Source organism: Chrysemys picta, chromosome 13 (genome assembly GCF_011386835.1).
Source record: "Chrysemys picta bellii isolate R12L10 chromosome 13, ASM1138683v2, whole genome shotgun sequence".
NCBI lineage: Eukaryota > Metazoa > Chordata > Testudines > Emydidae > Chrysemys > Chrysemys picta.
In genome coordinates this window covers 19,530,174-19,548,026 of record NC_088803.1, presented here as the reverse complement: position 1 = coordinate 19,548,026, position 17,853 = coordinate 19,530,174, and the positions used below count along the sequence as shown (strand labels likewise).

Below are 17,853 nucleotides of genomic sequence, written 5' to 3'. Positions count from 1 at the left end.
AGCTACACAGTGTCAGATCTGTGGGGTTAATACAAAGAAAAATACACAATGGCTTATTAGAATTAAACACATGATTAATTAAAGTGGCAGGAAGGTGGGCTGGAGAGAGAGAGAGAGAGAGAGAGAGGAAGAGGAGGAGGAGGAGGAGGAGGAGGAAGAGAGCCTGAGACATAAGCCCTTGTAATAGAGGCCTGGTATCAGGCAGGACCTGTTTACAGAATTTGGCAAGAACAGGGCTGATATTGCAGAAATACATATTTCTAAGAAGTGCTAAGCACAGAGTACTTACGCAAACACATTCCAATATTTAGTGGTACGAGAACATTCTGATATCAAAGATTGTACAAAAACATTCCCCAAGGATAACAGGAACATACTGACTCCTCCTAAAAGACAAGGTCATGATAACAGTATGTAATAAAAATGTTTTAATTGAACCAACATGTATAAGGTGAGGAGTAATAACTAGCCAGGTCAGGGGGCAGTAACTAATCTGATTGTTTTGTCCAGCCAAGGGGGGAATGGAAAGTCCCTCCATTCACTGAGCTGTGTCCATTGTCACAGGCATACATGTCTTAGTATCCTCATACAGTATGCCAGATGTTATTACCATGCTTTGGCGACAATAAACTTGCCCTGGTGCTTTCGTATCTTAACAGATCTTGTGGTCATTGGGCGGTTCACTCAACGTCTACTGTGCCGGCTGTCTGCGCAGAGGTGGGGCAGCACACACAAAAAAAGCACACACATGCAGTGAAACATCTAACAACAGAGAGAGAAAGAAAGAGAGGGGGGCGTGTATATAGATAGATAGATAGATAGATAGATAGATAGATAGATAGATAGATAGATAGATAGATAGATAGATAGATAGATAGATAGATAGATAGATAGATTTGAAGCATTACATTCTTTCAGTTAGGTAATGGAAAGAATGGTGTGACAATGCGGTTCTGGCGGAACCCAACTGAGAGTGCCAACTCAGGACAAATTGCTCAAATAGGGCAGTTACAGCCCAAGGCTGGGGTTTTTTCCACCTCTAAGGCAAACCAAACCAGCCAGACTAAGAGGACTTCGGTCTCACCCCACTGGCTAACCGCAAGTCCCACAATCAATCTCCTTAGACACTCCAGTTTCCCAGTATTACCACCAGTGCCACTCGTTATGGGGACAAATGGTTATGAAAACCAATACCCCAGTAAAAGAAAAAGGTTCTCCTGATCCCAAAGGACCAAGCCCCAGACCCAGGTCAATATACAAATCAGATCTTACCCACAAATCACGCTGTTGCCAATCCTTCAGAATCTAAAATCTAAAGGTTTATTCATAAAAGGAAAAAGATAGAGATGAGAGTTAGGATTGGTTAAATGGAATCAATTACATACGGTAATGGCAAAGTTCTTGGTTCAGGCTTGCAGCAGCGATGGAATAAACTGCAGGTTCAAATCAAGTCTCTGGAATACATCCCCCGCTGGGATGGGTCCTCAGTCCTTTGTCCAAAGCTTCAGCTTGTAGCAAAGTTCCTCCAGAGGTATGAAGCAGGATTGAAGACCAGATGGAGATGAGGCATCAGCCTTATATAGTCTTTTCCAGGTGTAAGAACACCTCCTTGTTCTTACTGTGGAAAATTACAACAAAATGGAGTCTGGAGCCACATGGGCCAGTCCCTGCATACTTTGCTGAGTTACAAGGCGTATCTGCCTTCTCTCAATGGGTCCATTGTATAGCTGATGGTCCTTAATGGGCCATCAAGCAGGCTAGGCAGAGCTAACACCAGTTTGTCTGGGATGTCACCCAGAAGCATAGCATAAGTTTGAAATACAGACAGTATAGAGCCAATATTCATAACTTCAACTACAAAACTGATACACACATATAGACAGCATAATCATAACCCGCAAACCATAACCTTGTCTTAGACACCCCATTTGACCCCCTTTATACAAGATTTGCGTGCCACTACAGGACCTTGGTTGCAACAATGATCTATATGGTCCCAGATTATATCAATAACGTCACAAATGGATATCACTCTGTCAAATCAAAACCAATCAACACATCTGATTCTTTATAATGAGTACCTAGATAGACAGATTGCTGCGAACTTAATTTGGTATAAGACTAGAATCGGGCTTTTATCCACAACAGTGGTGATCTCATTTACTTCAGTGACTTCAGTGAAGCTATTCCTGATTTATAGCAGTGTAAATAAGAGCAGATTCATGTGCTCTGAATGATTGATAGCAATTATGTGAAGAATAATTCTGAATAACAAATCTACTCAAGAACATAGTTATCTGCTTGCAAAATAGGTTAAATTATCTAAGGCATAACCTTTGCCCTCAGGTATATCAGGTAAATCTGGAGGAATGCTATAAATTTCAGTGGAATTACTCCAGTTTTACACTGGTTTGACTGTGGCTAGAATCTGATCCCACATCTTTCCCTGAAGCTCAGATTCTTTCTCTCACAGCACATTTGCCCTTGAGTAACCCATTGATTGCAGCTGCACTACTCACAGGTGTAGGTACTACGGCAATGTGACTGAGTGCTGAACCTCTTCAGCTATATACCCCTGTAATTCCATTGAAATCCCCAGTGCAAAACTGCAATAGTGGAGTGCTGGATCAAGTCCTTTGTTACAGAGTTGGGATTGGGAATGTTTGTATTTGGAGATTTTGTTTTCAGACACTTCTAGTTTATGGGAAAGCACAGTAAGTATCTTTTTGTTATATCTTCTAACATTCCATCCAACCATCTACAGTTCAGTTCTGCTTAGACTCTGCAAAGGGGGAGAAAAGTGCTAATAAAATCATGATCAGGAATGCAGGAATGCTTCATGGGATTGATTCTCATTTTAATGACCCTGGTTTACTTTGGGACTGTCGAAGGAACCTCTCAATATGATTTAGGTGCCTAACTCGCTGAAACTGCTTCAAAAATCCCAACCTTCATTGGCTAAAGGCAAATTTTTTAAAAGTATTTAGGTGCCTATTGGGATTTTTAAAAAAGCACCTTGGTGCCTAGCACCTGTCCTAGATGCCTTTGAAAATTAGGTCCCTAAATACCTTTTAAAAAGTGGCCATAAGTCTTTATAGAGAGATAAAACACACATTGCACCATAGTTTAGATTAAACGGAACTAGAAATATCAAAAAGCAGAGTTGCTAATTTAAGTACCTGGGCACACCTTTTGCATCTGTTGAGGATGAGGACTGATGGGTTGAAAATGGAGTGATCCCTTTGTGAAAAGTGTTCACCCACAGGTGATGTGGTGTTTTTGTCTTTTATCATTTTTCTGTGTGAGTTCATGCAAGAGCATGGTGATTGCCTGGTTTCACCCACATAGTTTTTATTGGGGCATTTGATGCACTGGAGGAGTACACGACATGTTGTGATAGGCATATGTAGGCCCCATGGATCTTGAAAGATGTGTCGTGTGGGGTGTTGAGCCTAAGAACATAAATTCATAACTCTGCTTCTCACTAGAAGCCATGGGCTGAACAGAGACACTGGCTTTACAGCTCTTTACAACAATTTGTAGCACACCCCACTGCCTGCTAACCATTAATTGCCCTCTTTGGTTCTAGTGGTCTCTTAAAGCTTGTGTGAATGCCTTACGTTTAACAATCTGTCCCACCTTGTATTTAGCTTGGACACTCTAGTTACCTTCTCCAGACCTGAGGAAGAGCTCTATAAAGCTCAAAAGCATGTCCTTTTCACCAAGAGAAGTTGGTCCAATAAAGGATATTACCTCACCCACCTTCTGTCTCTCTAGAAGTTCTTTGACTCTCTCCAATAATTAATATTCTTTAAAGCCTGGTCTACACAAAGTTATAGGGATAGTATAAGTATGTTGATTAAAGGTCTAGTTTTAACTGATACAGTCATAGCTGTACAGCCCCTAATATGGGTGCAGCTATACCAGAATAATGGTGATTTATACCAGTAAATCTTATTCCCCTTCCTGCATGGTAATAGCAGATATATATACAATATGTACAGTAATGGTGTAAGCACATTTATACTGCTATAACTGCATCCACACTTGGAGTTGAACTGCTTTAATTATACCAGTGTAGACAAAGTCTAAATTTCCCATTCAGATCAAAAGGAAACTGTTCATTTATTTCAATGGCCATTGGATTGGACCAAAGAAGAAGACATCTAGGAAATGAAGTCTAGTGAACACTTACGCTTTCTGCAATTTCTACAGATCAGCTATCTTGCTGCAGTGTTGTTCATCTCCCAAAGATGCACCTAAATAATAATATTAATAATAATTCAAAGACAATGAGGAGTTTTAACATCAAGAAGCATGTAATAACATCAGGAATTGATCAGAAAGGTTAGGAAAAGTCTTGCATTCTCGCAATGGTGAACTTCAGAGAGAAACAATGGACATCACTTTGCCTCACTTAGAGCGACAGTATGCAGGCATAATTTAAGTGGAGCAACTTTTGTGAATAGAGAAGGTAGACATCTCCTATTTAAATCAAAAGGAAACTGTCCCTTATATTCAATGGCTGTTGCACTGGATAAAAAAAAAATGACATTTTTAGAAAATGTTGCCAAGTGAATACTTACTTTAACAGATCAGATATTTTGAGGCAGTGTTTTGTGTTTCACAAAGAGACACCTATAAAAATAGTTCAGAGCATGGAATTTCTTCAAGAAACATGTAATATCATCAGTAACAAATCAGATAGATTAGGGGAAAAAACCATGTATCCACACAATGTTGAATTTCAGAGCTAATTAAACAGGAGGCTTAAGAGATGATTACAGGCCTTGCTACACCTAATTTGAAGTGACAGAAATGGGGAGCATATAACACTTTTTCTTCTAACTTCCCCTTGGGTCCCTCGTCCCTAAAGCACCATCCGATCATCATAGGAGGATCTAACAGTTAATTAGCTGTCAAACCAATGGAGAACACACAGGGGCGGATTCTGAGCTCAGTTGCTCTGTAAAGACCCAATCCAGCGTCTGCTGAAGCCAAAGCTTGTCCATCCATCTAAATCAATGGGTGTTGGAACTGCCCCAAAATCAAGAATAGCTGTGCTAATCTCACTGTAAATACTCCAGATTTACGCAAGTCTGCAACGGCTCACTGTGGGTGGGTGGGTGGCATCTAAGGGCCAGATTTTCCTCTCACTTACAGTGATTCAATACCACTATTGACCTCAGTGAAGCAACTCCTGATTTACAGTGGGGTGAGTGAGAGGGGAATGAGACACCATGGTATCCTCCTACTAAATTTCTGCCTCCTGGACTGACTTGTGGACCTTTTCCCCAGTCAAACAAACCCGCCTAGAGTAGGAAACCTGTGAAGAGACTGGTGGGATGTCATCTCAGCTTTCAGCTGATACTTTCACTGGGTTTAGAGCCTTCTCTTCCCCCAGTATGATGCGTAAGATAATGGGGATGAAGGCAGAGGCGGGATCTGTCCTTGTGTGAAGGGGCATGTTAGTGGCTGTGGGCATGGAGACATTCCATCCATTAAATTTACCAATACAGTACAGTTTAGTTCCAAGGTATGTCTTATGTTCCTAAAAGCTCATGCTTCAGGGTTTCAGCCAGGCACCTGCAGAGGTCAGGAAGGAATTTTTTTCCTGCAATGTATTCTGGGAGAAGGTTTTTTATTTTTAGTCTCCTTCCTTTAAAGCATCAGGGATGGCCATGGCTGGAGATGGGACATTGGATGGAGAAAGCCAGGGGTCTGAGATCGCACCGAGCATTCTCTCACTCAGGTGCTGGGCTGGCTGGTTCTTGTTCACATGCTCAGGGTCTACCTTTTGGGTCTTGACATAGTCCCACATGATATTCTCATAAGTAATCTGGAGAAAGGTGGTCTTGGGGGAACTACCATTAAATGGATAGATAATTGGTTAAAAACTGTAAACAAAAAGAAGCTATTAATGGAATTGTATCAGATTGGAGGGAGGTCTCAAGTGGGGTTCCACGGGGATCTGTTCTGGGTCCAGTGTTGTTTATCATCTTTATTAATGACCAGGACGTAGGAATAGAGAATATACTGATCATATTTGCATAGGACACAAAGCTGGTGGGGAGGGGTGCAAACACTTTGGAGGATGGAGCTAAAACTCAGAGGGATCTTGGTAAATTGTAGAATTGGACTCTAGGCAACAAAATGAAATTTAACAAAGACAAATGTATGGTGCTGCACTTAGGGAAGAAAAAAACAAATGCCCAAATACAGACCGGGGGGTAACTGGCTTGGCGGCAGCACTGCTGAGAAGGATCTAGGAGCTGTGGTGGATCACAACCTCAAAATGAGTCAGCAAAAGCAATTTTGGGTTGCATTAACAGAGTCATAGCATGAAAATTATGGGAGGTGATAGTATCGCTCTACTTGGTGCTTGCTGGGCCTCAACTAGAGTACTCTGTCCAGTTTTGGTCACAAATGTATAGAAAGGATGTAGAGAAACTGGAAAGGATCCAGAGGTGAGAGACAAAGATGATCAAAGGGATGGAATGCAAGCTGTATGAGCAAAGACTGAAGGAATTGCATGTTTAGTTTGGAAAAGAGGAGAGTAATGGGGGATATGATATCGGTCTTCAAATACGTGAAAGGCTGCCATAAAAAGATGGAGAAAAAGTGTTCTCTCTTCCTACAGAGGCCAAGACAAGGGGCAATATGTTCAAACTACAGCATAGCAGATTTAGATTAAATCTCAGAAAAAACTTCCTAACTGTAAGAACAGTAGGACAATAGAACAGATGCCTCAGGAGGTCCTAGAAACTCCTTCACTGGAGGTTTTCAAAAGGAAGCTGGACAGTCACCTGTCTTGGATGGTTTAGACACAACAAATCCTGCATCTTGATTTTGTGGATATGTCTACACTGGAATAAAAGATTTGTGACAAGTCCGCAGTTGTACTGTATAATGGGCACTGGGGGCAGCAGAGGGTGGGGGGAATGGGTGGTTATACTGTATAATGGGCACTAGGAGAAGCAGAAGATGAGGGGTAGGGAAGGGGTGGCTATACTGTATAATGGGCACTAGGGGTAGCAGAGGTTGGGGGGAAGGGGTGGCTATACTGTATAATGGGCACTGGGGCAATATTTCCCTAAGAACAATATTATTATAGTTTCATTATTTCAGTATTACCATCCATGTCTTCCACCACTTCTCTTTGGTTGAAATGATTCTATTCAGTTCAGTGGAGCTACACCAGACTCCATTAGCCAGCTCAGTATGATTAACATCTAATTAATGCCCAGGAGGCTTTGGGTCTGTAAGTCACTGGAGCTGGCCGTATATTTTCATGTCAGTCACCTGCAGAGGCTACTTATCCCTTGAGCACCTCACTTTCCTTTGGGAGGCAGGTGGAGATGAGGGGGGGCAGTCAAGGGATGGTCATAAATGGTGTCAAGGGATTGAATTCTTCAGTTCCTGCCATTGTTAGCACAGAGCAGTGTAAATCCCTGTTGGCAAAGGCAATGAACATCCTCAGAACAGCTAAGAGTAATTAATATCAAGGGTATTAATTATTCCAACAATGTAGCTGAGCTGTTTGCCCTGCATTTGTGAGTGTGGCCAGGGCAAGAGACATTCCTGGACCTTGCATTGTCCCTGGTCATCAGTCCAGTGTTCGTATGGGCCCTGGTGCTGAAGCCTCATTGACTTCAATGGGAGCTGCAGCTGTTCATCTGGAGAAGAAGGGCAAGAATAATTCCCTGGGGGGAGCAGAATCTTTCCCTTCCCACAGTACTCCCAGGATGTTTCATGTAGAACAACAAAAATGATGCAATGTCCTTTAGCTGTCGCCACTCAACATTTCCCTGCCGAGTTGTTGCTGTACTTTGTGTCTCTAAAAAACAGCAGATAATCCCCTCCCTGCTCTTCTGGGCCTATTTGGAATCCAGAGATCATGTGCGTTTGTCTCTGAAATTCACATGACCGTATCTGTACTTGCTTCACCATAAACACTACAGTCACGTCTCACTGGTGTGGTTACTATTGCCTTGGGTTCCATCACACAGGACCACAAAGCGCTTTAGCAATGCATCAAACTGAATGTGAAATAGTAATGTACTTGGTGGTCTCTGGATCCGAGCACTGAAATGCAGCCACCTCTTATGGGCAAAGGTAGGATTGCCAATTTGGGTTGGACATATTCCTGGAGGTTTCACTCAATGACAAGATCTTTAATTAAAGATTAATCTTTAATTCCTGGAGACTCCAGGACAATGCTGGAGGGTTGGCAACCCTAGGCAAGCCAACATAGCACTGTTAAACAGATGATTAAAGCAGGAAGGTGAGAACACCTGATGCAAAGTGGGAACTGTGTCTACGTCTACAGTGAACACCCATGGCTGGCCCAGCTCAGCTGACTCAGGCTTGCGGAGCTTAGGTTGTGGAACTGTAAAATTTCTGTGTAGACGTTCAGGTTCTGGGATGTCTACACATTGATAGGGTCCCAGAGCCCAGGCTCCAGCCCCAGCCCAAACATCTACACCACAATTTTTAGCCCCACAAGCCAAGCCCCGGGAGCCGAGTCAGCTGACCCAGGACAGCTGGTGATTTATACCAGTAAATTCTGCAGGGCTTTTATTCCAGTGTAGACGTAACATTGTTGCCCCCTGCTGGAAAAAACTATTACAAAATACTGCCACTAGCTAGTGCACACCGCTACACCTGTGAACAGCACAAGAGAAAACTTGGTGGCAATAGATGGGTTTGTATTATTGTATCGCACCTAAGCCATATAACTTCCACCAGAAATAGCACTGTGACAGCATGGACCAGCGTGTTCCAAACTGAACCCTCCACCCCTGTTTCCTACAGTGATGCACTGCCTGGAACGGTGCTGAGATGCTGACTTCAGCAGGCCCCAAGAGAGGAGAATGCCCCCAACTGATAGCAGTCTTCATCTACCTGAAGGGGGTTCCAAAGAGGATGGAGCTCAGCTGTTCTCAGCGGTGGCAGATGACAGAACAAAGAGCAATGGTCTCAAGTTGCAGTGGGGGAGGTCTAGGTTGGATATTAGGAAACCCTATTTCACTAGGAGGGTGGTGAAGCACTGGAATGGGTTACCTAGGGAGGAGGTGGAATCATCATCCTTAGAGGTTTTTAAGGCACGGCTTGACAAAGCCCTGTCTGGGATGATTTAGTTGGTGTTGGTCCTACTTTGAGGAGGGGATTGGACTAGGTGACCTCCTGAGGTATCTTCCAACCCTAATCTTCTATGATTCTAGGATTCTATGCTTTATTTACACACATGCACCAGTTCTGGAACAGATGTGGGGAAGCAGCATGCAGGGCCATTCCTTGGTCCAAGAGCAATATCCAATTCCCAGGGAGCAACTCCACCTCAAGAACTGACTTTGTGCTCAATGCACAGAGCAAACTCTCCTGCTCATGCAGTTCTTTCTCTCCTAAAGTTGCCTTCATGCCAAACCTTGCATTACCCAACACTAACAACCCTGTATGTCTTCCCAAGAGTCAAAATTTGCGCACATGCTAAGGAGAAGAAATTGGAAGACTATGGTGATGCCTGACATAACATTTGATGATGATGATGATGATGATGATGGTAGCCCCTAGGAGCCAGGACACCACTCTACTAGGTGCTGTACAAAAACAGAAGCAAAAGCCTCAAAGAGCTTTCTGTCCAAAGTATAGCTGGTAGAATCAAACCACCTTGTTTATTTTATTTAAGCTTCCATATACAAAGCTTTAGGGATTGTGTCTCCAGGGATGATCTGAAAAAGATGATCTGAAAAAGATGCATTCCCTATAACTCTCTCAGACGACAACAGAATATCAATTCCTACGTGAAAGTGTTGCCATTTGTTTCTTTACACTGCTGAGAACATGTTGCAAAAATCCCACGCTGTCTCCTTTTACATTTCTGTCCATCTCTCCCTGCCTGAGGCGGTCATCTAGATATTCCCTCAATACCGGTTCCTAAAGAGTTTTCATTTGTGTCCCAGTTGTCTATCTTGAAGCAGTCGTGGAACTTTAGTGTGAGTATGTAAGTACTGCTACATTCCTATGAAGAAATTGAAAAGTCCTCACCCAGCTAAAATTCTTTTGGGGACTTTTTCTTGGTAAGGGATATGGCATCAGGTCTTGAATGGGGCAGTGGGGTGGAGGGGGTAGGGATAATCACTTAAGAAGACCAGAATGAAGGTGAATGAATATTTAGGCTTGGAGGAATTCAATTTTTATTTTTATATAACTGTGATGAGAAATACTGATCTTTAAGCATCCCCCCCCCCCCCCAGTTTTTATTGATTTAAATTTTCACAGTTGTGGGAAGTTAGGGTGGGTCAGACAATAATCATTGAATGGCAGTAGAAGCTGAGTGTGATGGGTTGGATCACAGAAACCCCCTTGGGGACTGCCACCTGATGTGCTTTGACTAACTCTGAGTCTGTTTTCCCTGCCAGCTTAGGACTTTAGTGCCCTGCCTGGTTTGAGCCACACACGCTTGCCTGTCTCAAACCCAGACCCAGGTCTGAACCATGTCCCCTAAAAGCTGCAGGCTTAACTGAAAACAGTTTAAGAAGTGTTCCTGTCTCTAACACTCAGATGCCCAGCTCCCAATGGGGTCCAAACACTAAATAAATCCCTTTTACCCTGTATAAAGCCTATAGAAGGTAAACTCATAAATTGTTCGCCTTCTATAACACTGATAGCAAGATATGCACAGCTGTTTGCCCCCCAGGTATTAATGCATACTCTGGATTAATTAATAAGTAAAAAGTGATTGTATTAAATACAAAAAGTAGGATTTAAGTGGTTCCAAGTAATAACAGACAGAAAAAAGTGAATTACCAAGCAAAATAAAATAAAACATGCAAGTCTACACCGAATAAAGTAAGACAATGATTACAGATGAAATCTCACCCTCAGAGATGTTCCAGTAAGCTTATTTTACAGACTAGTCTCCTCCTATTCTGGGTCCAGCAATCACTCACACCCCCATGGTTACTGTTGTTTGTTCCAGTTTCTTTCAGGTATCCTTTGGGGGTGGAGTGGCTATCTCTTGAGCCAGCTGAAGACAAAATGGAGGGGTCCCCAGGGGCTTAAATAGACTTTCTCTTGTGGGTGGAGACCCCCTCCTCTCTCCTATGCAAAATCCAGCTCCACGATGGAGTTTTGGAGTCACATGGGCAAGTCACATGTCCATGCATGACTCAGTTTTTACAGGCAGCAGCCATTGCCCACATGCTATCTTGAATGTCTCCAGGAAGACTTCTTATGTCAATTGGAGTCTTCCAAGATCCATTGTCAGTTAAGTGTTTCTTGATTGGGCACTTAATTCGCACATTCCTTTCTCAAGAAGCTGACCAAATGCTTTACTAAGGCTACTTAAACTCAAATAAGTATACAGCCAATATTCATAACTTAGAATACAAAAATGATACATGCATACAGATAGGATGAATATATTCAGTAGATCATAACCTTTACAGAGATATGTTACATGGCATATGTAGCATAAAACATCCAGTTATGTCATATTTACTTTCATAAACATATTTACATAAAGCATTACAGGATGCAACGTCACACTGAGATTCAAAAAGTTAAAGCTTTATAATCATTAAAACACAAATTGTCAACATCACATGTCAAAATGTATGAAGTAAATATCTTTAAATCAAAATCTGTTAAGTTCTCAAGCAGCATTTTCTTTTTTTACTTTTCCTGTCTGTAAATTTTTATTATTATAGATGGAAATATTTTTGTTGGTTTGTGTTTATACAGTAAAATTGATGTTTACCTAAAAACTCTAATCCTTCCCAGCCTAGCTACATTGGAGTAGTTCTCAAACTGTACTCCATGGAGTCTTTCATTTCGGTCCATAAACATACAATGAAAGCTTGTGATAAATAAGTTGTGTTTGGAAGGCCTGATCTTATGAATAGGCCTTGCAGAATTAGATTTTTTTTTAAATAATTTTGACAGATTATAACCCACTAGATTCTCCTCCCCTCACAGAGCTGGTGATGGAACCCAGGAGTCCTGATTCCCAGCCCCCTGGCTCTAACCCAATAGACCCCACTCCCTCCAGAGCTTGGGAGAGAACCCAGGAATCCTGGCTCCCACTCACTCCCAACCAACTCAACCCTATTCCCTTCCCAGACCTGGAACAATATTAATAACTCTACACATTTACACCGGCCACTCTCTTCATTTCTCCTGAAGATGACAGAGTCGGTGTAAGATGGAATGGGCAAACCAGTCCATTGTGACTGAATTCATCACCGCTGGGTTCCCCAGCCTGAAGAAGATCAGGGTCCCAGTTTTCTTGCTGGTCTTGCTCATGTACACAGTGACCATGATGGGAAACATGGTCATTATCTTTCTCACTAGGACTGATCCCAGCCTCCGCACCCCCATGTACTACTTCCTGGGCAACTTCTCCTTCCTGGAGATCTGGTACACCTCAGTCAGAGTGCCCAAGATGCTGGCTGACCTGTTGGTGGAAAGGAAGGTGATTTCCTTCAATGGCTGCATCTCCCAGCTTTATTTCTTCCTAGCCCTGGGTGCCACTGAGTGTCTCCTCCTGGCAGCCATGGCTTATGACCGCTACTTGGCTATATGCCGCCCCTTGAGGTACACAGCTCTCATGAGTGGCACGGTATGCGTCCAGCTCACCATCTGGTCCTAAATCACCAGCTTCCTCCTGCCCTTGGTGCCAGTGATCCTCATCTCCCAGCTCCGTTTCTGCGGCCCCAACTTGGTGGATCACTTCTTCTGTGACATCTTGGCCATGCTGAGGCTGGCCTGTGACAACACCCACCTCAATGAGATGCTCAGCTTCTTCCTCTGCTCCTCCGTCATCCTGGGCTCCTTCGTGTTGACCCTGGCCTCCTACGGGAGCATCATCACCACCATCCTCGGCATCCCCTCAGCTGCCGGGCGCAAGAAAGCTTTCTCCACCTGCGCCTCGCATCTGACAGTGGTGGCTGTCTTCTATGGCACAGTGACCTTCATGTACACCCGGCCCACAAGGAAATTCTCCTTCCAGCTGGAAAAGGTGGTCGCAGTCTTCTACTGTGTGGTCACTCCGCTTCTCAACCCCATCATATACAGCCTCAGGAACCAGGAGGTGAAGGAGGCCCTGAGAAAAGCCCTGTGTGGCAAAGGGAGAGCCCTAAAATGACACCAATGGAGGCAGAAAAGGCTGAACCAAATATAGGAAAATTGGCAAGCCTGCCAGTAAGAAGTGGAAGGTATGTCTGCTTTGTATGGGGAGTCCACAACGGTTTGCCGGACTGACTGCAGACCCACCCCCCAAGCTGGGTGTTCAAAAGGAGCCTAGTTAGGAGACTAGCTTCAATGGAATTTTGGTACTTAACTCCCTTCTGCTCCATGGAAATTCCCAGCCTTCTTGCCTGGATTGAAATGTTCGTTCGGGCAGTGTGACAGCACTGCCTTGCACTAGTCCTGCCTCAGCATGAGAGGGTGGGCTAGACAACTTCTTGAGGGCCCTTCCAACCCTTCATCGCTGTGATTCTACAAAGCAAAGGGCAGAAGGCTAGTCTGGTGGCCCGGCCACTAGGATATGACATAAAAGAGTTGGCTTCAAGTTCCTGCTGCTGGTGACTAATGGGAGTTAGGCACATAGGTGAAAATGCCACTGAGTGCCTAAATAGCTTTAAAAATCTGCCCTTTGGGGGGCCTTACTTCCCTACCTCCCAGGGATGTTGTGAGGATAAATATGTAACGATAACAAGGCACTCAGGTATACTGTAATGGGGGCCAAATAAGTACTTTAGCAGATATAACTATATTGCAATAAACCTCTTGTTATTTTTAACATCTAGTTCTATTGTCCTTTTCTATTTCTGCGTATATCTGTGCATATATGGTCTCTCTCTATATATAACCCATCCCAGGTGTTAGGCTGTTAATAAAGTTTGTCTCTTCATTTGTTTTCCCCTATGTACTGGTGGTGACTACTTTAAAATATCAGTAGCAACCCAGGCTGAAACTTTCAAAGGGACTCTAAATCCCATTGACAGTAAATAGGAGTTGGGGGTGGGGACTGGATTCATAAAGAAACTAACTTTTAGGCACCTAGAAAATCACTGGGATTCGCAAAGCCTGAGTGAGGGTTGAATGGAGGGAGATAGACAAGAAAAAAAATCAGTTTCAGGTTCAAATAATCAATATTTTTCCCCAAGAATTTTACATTTGGCCATGTAATGATTCACTCAGCTGTAAGTGAGGGCTCTGGAAACTGGCTGTCTCAGGAGAGAGGAGGACTATAACCATGGTTCTTTATTTTCAAGTGGGAGATTTTCAAAGGTCCTTAAACTTCCTTAGTCTCTTTTAAAAATTCCAGCCTGGAATTTCTGGCCTCTATTGAGTGAAAGCAGGTCTCCTTTAGCTACCAGCAGGTCCCTTATTCTCTTCTGGATCCAGCCCACAGAGTGGGACATAACGCAATTATGAACATATGACACAGTCCTGGCAGTTACAAAAAAGGCTAATATCATTCTGGGGTGTATTAACAGGAGGGTCGTACATAATCCAAGGGAGGAAATTTTCTTGCTCTACTCAGCACTGGTGAGGCCTCGGCTGGAGTCCTGTGTCCTGTACTGGGTGCCGCACTTAAGGGAAGATGTGGATAAATTGGAGAGAGTCCAGAGGAGCACAGCAAAAATGAGCAAATGGATAGAAAACCTGACCTGTGAGGAAAGGATAAAAGAACTAGGCATGTTTAGTGTGGAGAAAAGAAAACTGAAGGGGACCTGAAAACAGTTTGCAAATATGCTAAGGGCTGTTCTAAAGAGGACAGAGATGCATGGTTCTCCATGTCCACTGAATGCAGGACAAGAACCAATGAGCTGGATCTGCAGCAAGGGAGATTTTGGTTGATATTAGTGAAAACTTTCTATCTCTCAAGGAAGTTAAGCTCCCAGATCCTGGTGTGCTGACACAGGAAGGGCTAATGCTGCACCCTGCTTCTCCATGGGGCCACCTGGGCCATGGCAGGCTCCCGGAGGGTCTGCCTGGCACCAGCTGTAAGAACTAGGGTTTAGCTTCACAAAGGGACCTAGGCATGGGAATGCCGAGAATCACCCCAACTAAATTCTAGGTGCCTAGAAAATCACTGGGATTCCCCAGAGGAGCCTGACCTGGCAGGCGAGCTCAGAGCATGCTTACAGGATCGGGCCTCACAGGTGAGTAAGGTAGAGGAACCCCTATATTACCCTGTCACTCTGGGGCTCCAGCAGCTGGATGCCTGGCGAGGGGATGCAGTGCACATGCCCAGAGGCAGAAACATAGGTGCTGAGGGAACTTTCACTGCAAAAATTCAGATGCTGAGTGAGTTTAGGATCCTACAGATTTCAAGGGTAGCTGAGTGGGGGCTTTGTGAATCCCAGTGGGGCCTGCTTATGGGATTCAGGCACCTCACGTGGCAATGAGTTGCCTAAGTCCTTTTGTGATGCTAGCCCTTGGTGTCTAATTCCCTTAGGCCCCTTTGACCATGAGAGACTCTGTTTCTGTCCGGGCCAGATTCTCTCCTGCTGTAAATTATTTCAGTGGAGTGATGTCAGTTTACATCAACTGAGGAACTACCTATCTACCCTCCCAACTTTCTCACCAAGATATTTTACACCAGCTTCCTTTCTGTCCCATCACCCAATCTGGCTACTGTCCGTGTAAGAGCCTTCTTCCATACCAGCCCTCACCCCATCCCAGCCAGTGTCCCCCCATCCCACTCCCCAATTCCTTCCTCCTCCTCACCCCCACTCCTTCCTCTGTAGCCCCCACCTTACAGAACTGTGCCTCTGGATTCATACACCCTCCGTCCATTCATCCGGCAGTGGCCTACTCCCCCCGCTCTCCAATCTCTCCTTTTCTCCAGTTCCTGCCCTCTGATACTCTTTTCCTGTATCTCATTGCCTAGTTAACTCTGTGTACTGGGGGAGTTCCAGAACGGGGCCTTCAGTTTCCATTGCTACGCTGATCCCACCTGAAAACACGTGTTCCCTCTCTAGGACACTGGCCTTAGCCTCCTCTACAAATAGGAACAAAGAGTGAGCCAGTCGTACAGAACAGAAGGCTGTATTCTGCAGGGCACAGACTCTGCAGAGGATTTGGGGTCTTCATGAACAAGGTGCTCAACATGAGCACCCAGCATGGTGGCATGGCTAAAATGGTGAAGGAGATGCTTGGATGTAGAACAAGGGGAGAAGAGAACAGGAGTAATGAGCTGATAGCACTTCTATACACAACAGCGGTGAGACCAGGACTGGACTAGTGCATCCAGTTTTCGTGTCCACTTTAAAAATGGATCTAGAAAAGAACTGGAGAGAGTGCAGAGCTGAGTCACCAAAATGATTTGCAGGTTGGAAAAGAAGAAAGTAAGAGAATTAAAGAGCTCAATCTCTTTCACTTTCTAAAATGAAGATCCAGAAGTTACTTGATCGAAGTGCATGTGTACCTTCATGGGGAGAGGCTACTGAGTATTTAAGGGTTGTTTAATCCAGCAGAGAAAGGAGTAATAAGAACCAATGGCTGGGAGTTAAAGCCAAACAAATTCAAATTAGAAATAAGGCCCACATTTCTCTGTGGGGGTGGTTAACGGCTGGAACAAACTGCCAAGGGAAGTCGTGGATCTCCATTTCCTGAAGTCTTCAGCTCCGGAATGCATGCATTCAGTCAAACCCAAATTAATGGGCTCAATATAGGAATAACTTGGTGAAATTCTGTGCCCTGTAATATGCAAGGGGTCAGACTAGTCTCTTCTGGCCTTAAAATCTATGAATGCTGTTATTCATCAGTAAGTTGCGTAACCCATGTTTAACGCTGTAAAGCATTTTGCCATATAATACACTATTCAAAGAGCTGCTCTACCGGACCATCTCCTATGGAATCCCCTGGGCCTGGTTGAGAGGTCTCAGCCAGGTAAGACTGAACCCAGCTTTGTATGAAACATACTTTACTAAATAAAGTTCATTTTGTTGTGAGATATTTGCAACTAACCGATCATGATGCAAATTGCCTCCCATTAATTGGATTGGTCCGTTCACTCTGGAACCTACTGCATACTCCATTGTCCCTCTCTGCCAGTGACAGAAAGAGAGAGAGAGAGAGAGAGAGAGAGAGAGAGAGAGAGAGAGATGCCATTGTACTGAACAGCCATACAGATGTCAGGCTAGTAACATGACTAAAGATTACCCCTAGGAGGAAAGGTTACAGAATCAATGTCTAACAGTGCTTCATAGCTGGTGAATGTCAGAGATTTCATTGAGGCTACCACTAATTTTCACTAGTTAGGAAGCTGGCCCATTGATTTTAATGATGTGACACCAATTTACCCCAGTTGGGGTTCTGGCCCCATTGACTCCAATGGAGCTGCAGCTGATGGGGATCTGGTTTCATTGAATCTGATTTACACCAGTTAAGAATCTGGCTCATTAACGTCAATGAAGTTTTGTTGTTTTACACCAGCTTTGGATTTGGTTCACTGTTTATTTTCTTGTCTCTACACAGTCTTCAGACAAAGAATCTGTGATTCTTTAGGGAGCTAGTCCCAAAGGTTACTCAAAAGCATAGATATACTGAGTGTTCTGTCAACACGGTAGTCCTTTGAAAAGAGAAGAGGGAGGCTTCCTTGTTCTTACTTGAAGGTAGGTTAAGCATTTCTAGCTTCCACACACAGCAGGTTCACTGGAATTTGCCCTGCTGACCTGTTTCTCCTTTCCTTGCATCTCGTGTGCTCATTGACATCTGTGCAAAGTGGGTGGAAAACAACAAGAAGTGAAAATTCTACCCTCATTTCAGCCACTGGAAGCATTTTATCTTCCCTTTGCAAAGATGTACATGGCAATGCAAGACAGAAAGTAATGAGGA

General features: G+C 43.9%; 1 pseudogene; it reads left to right on the top strand.

Moving 5' to 3' along the window:
- The first annotated feature begins 12,205 nt into the window (after positions 1-12,205).
- On the top strand, positions 12,206-13,147 carry LOC101952311 (olfactory receptor 6N1-like; annotated as a pseudogene).
- Positions 13,148-17,853: the final 4,706 nt, after the last annotated feature.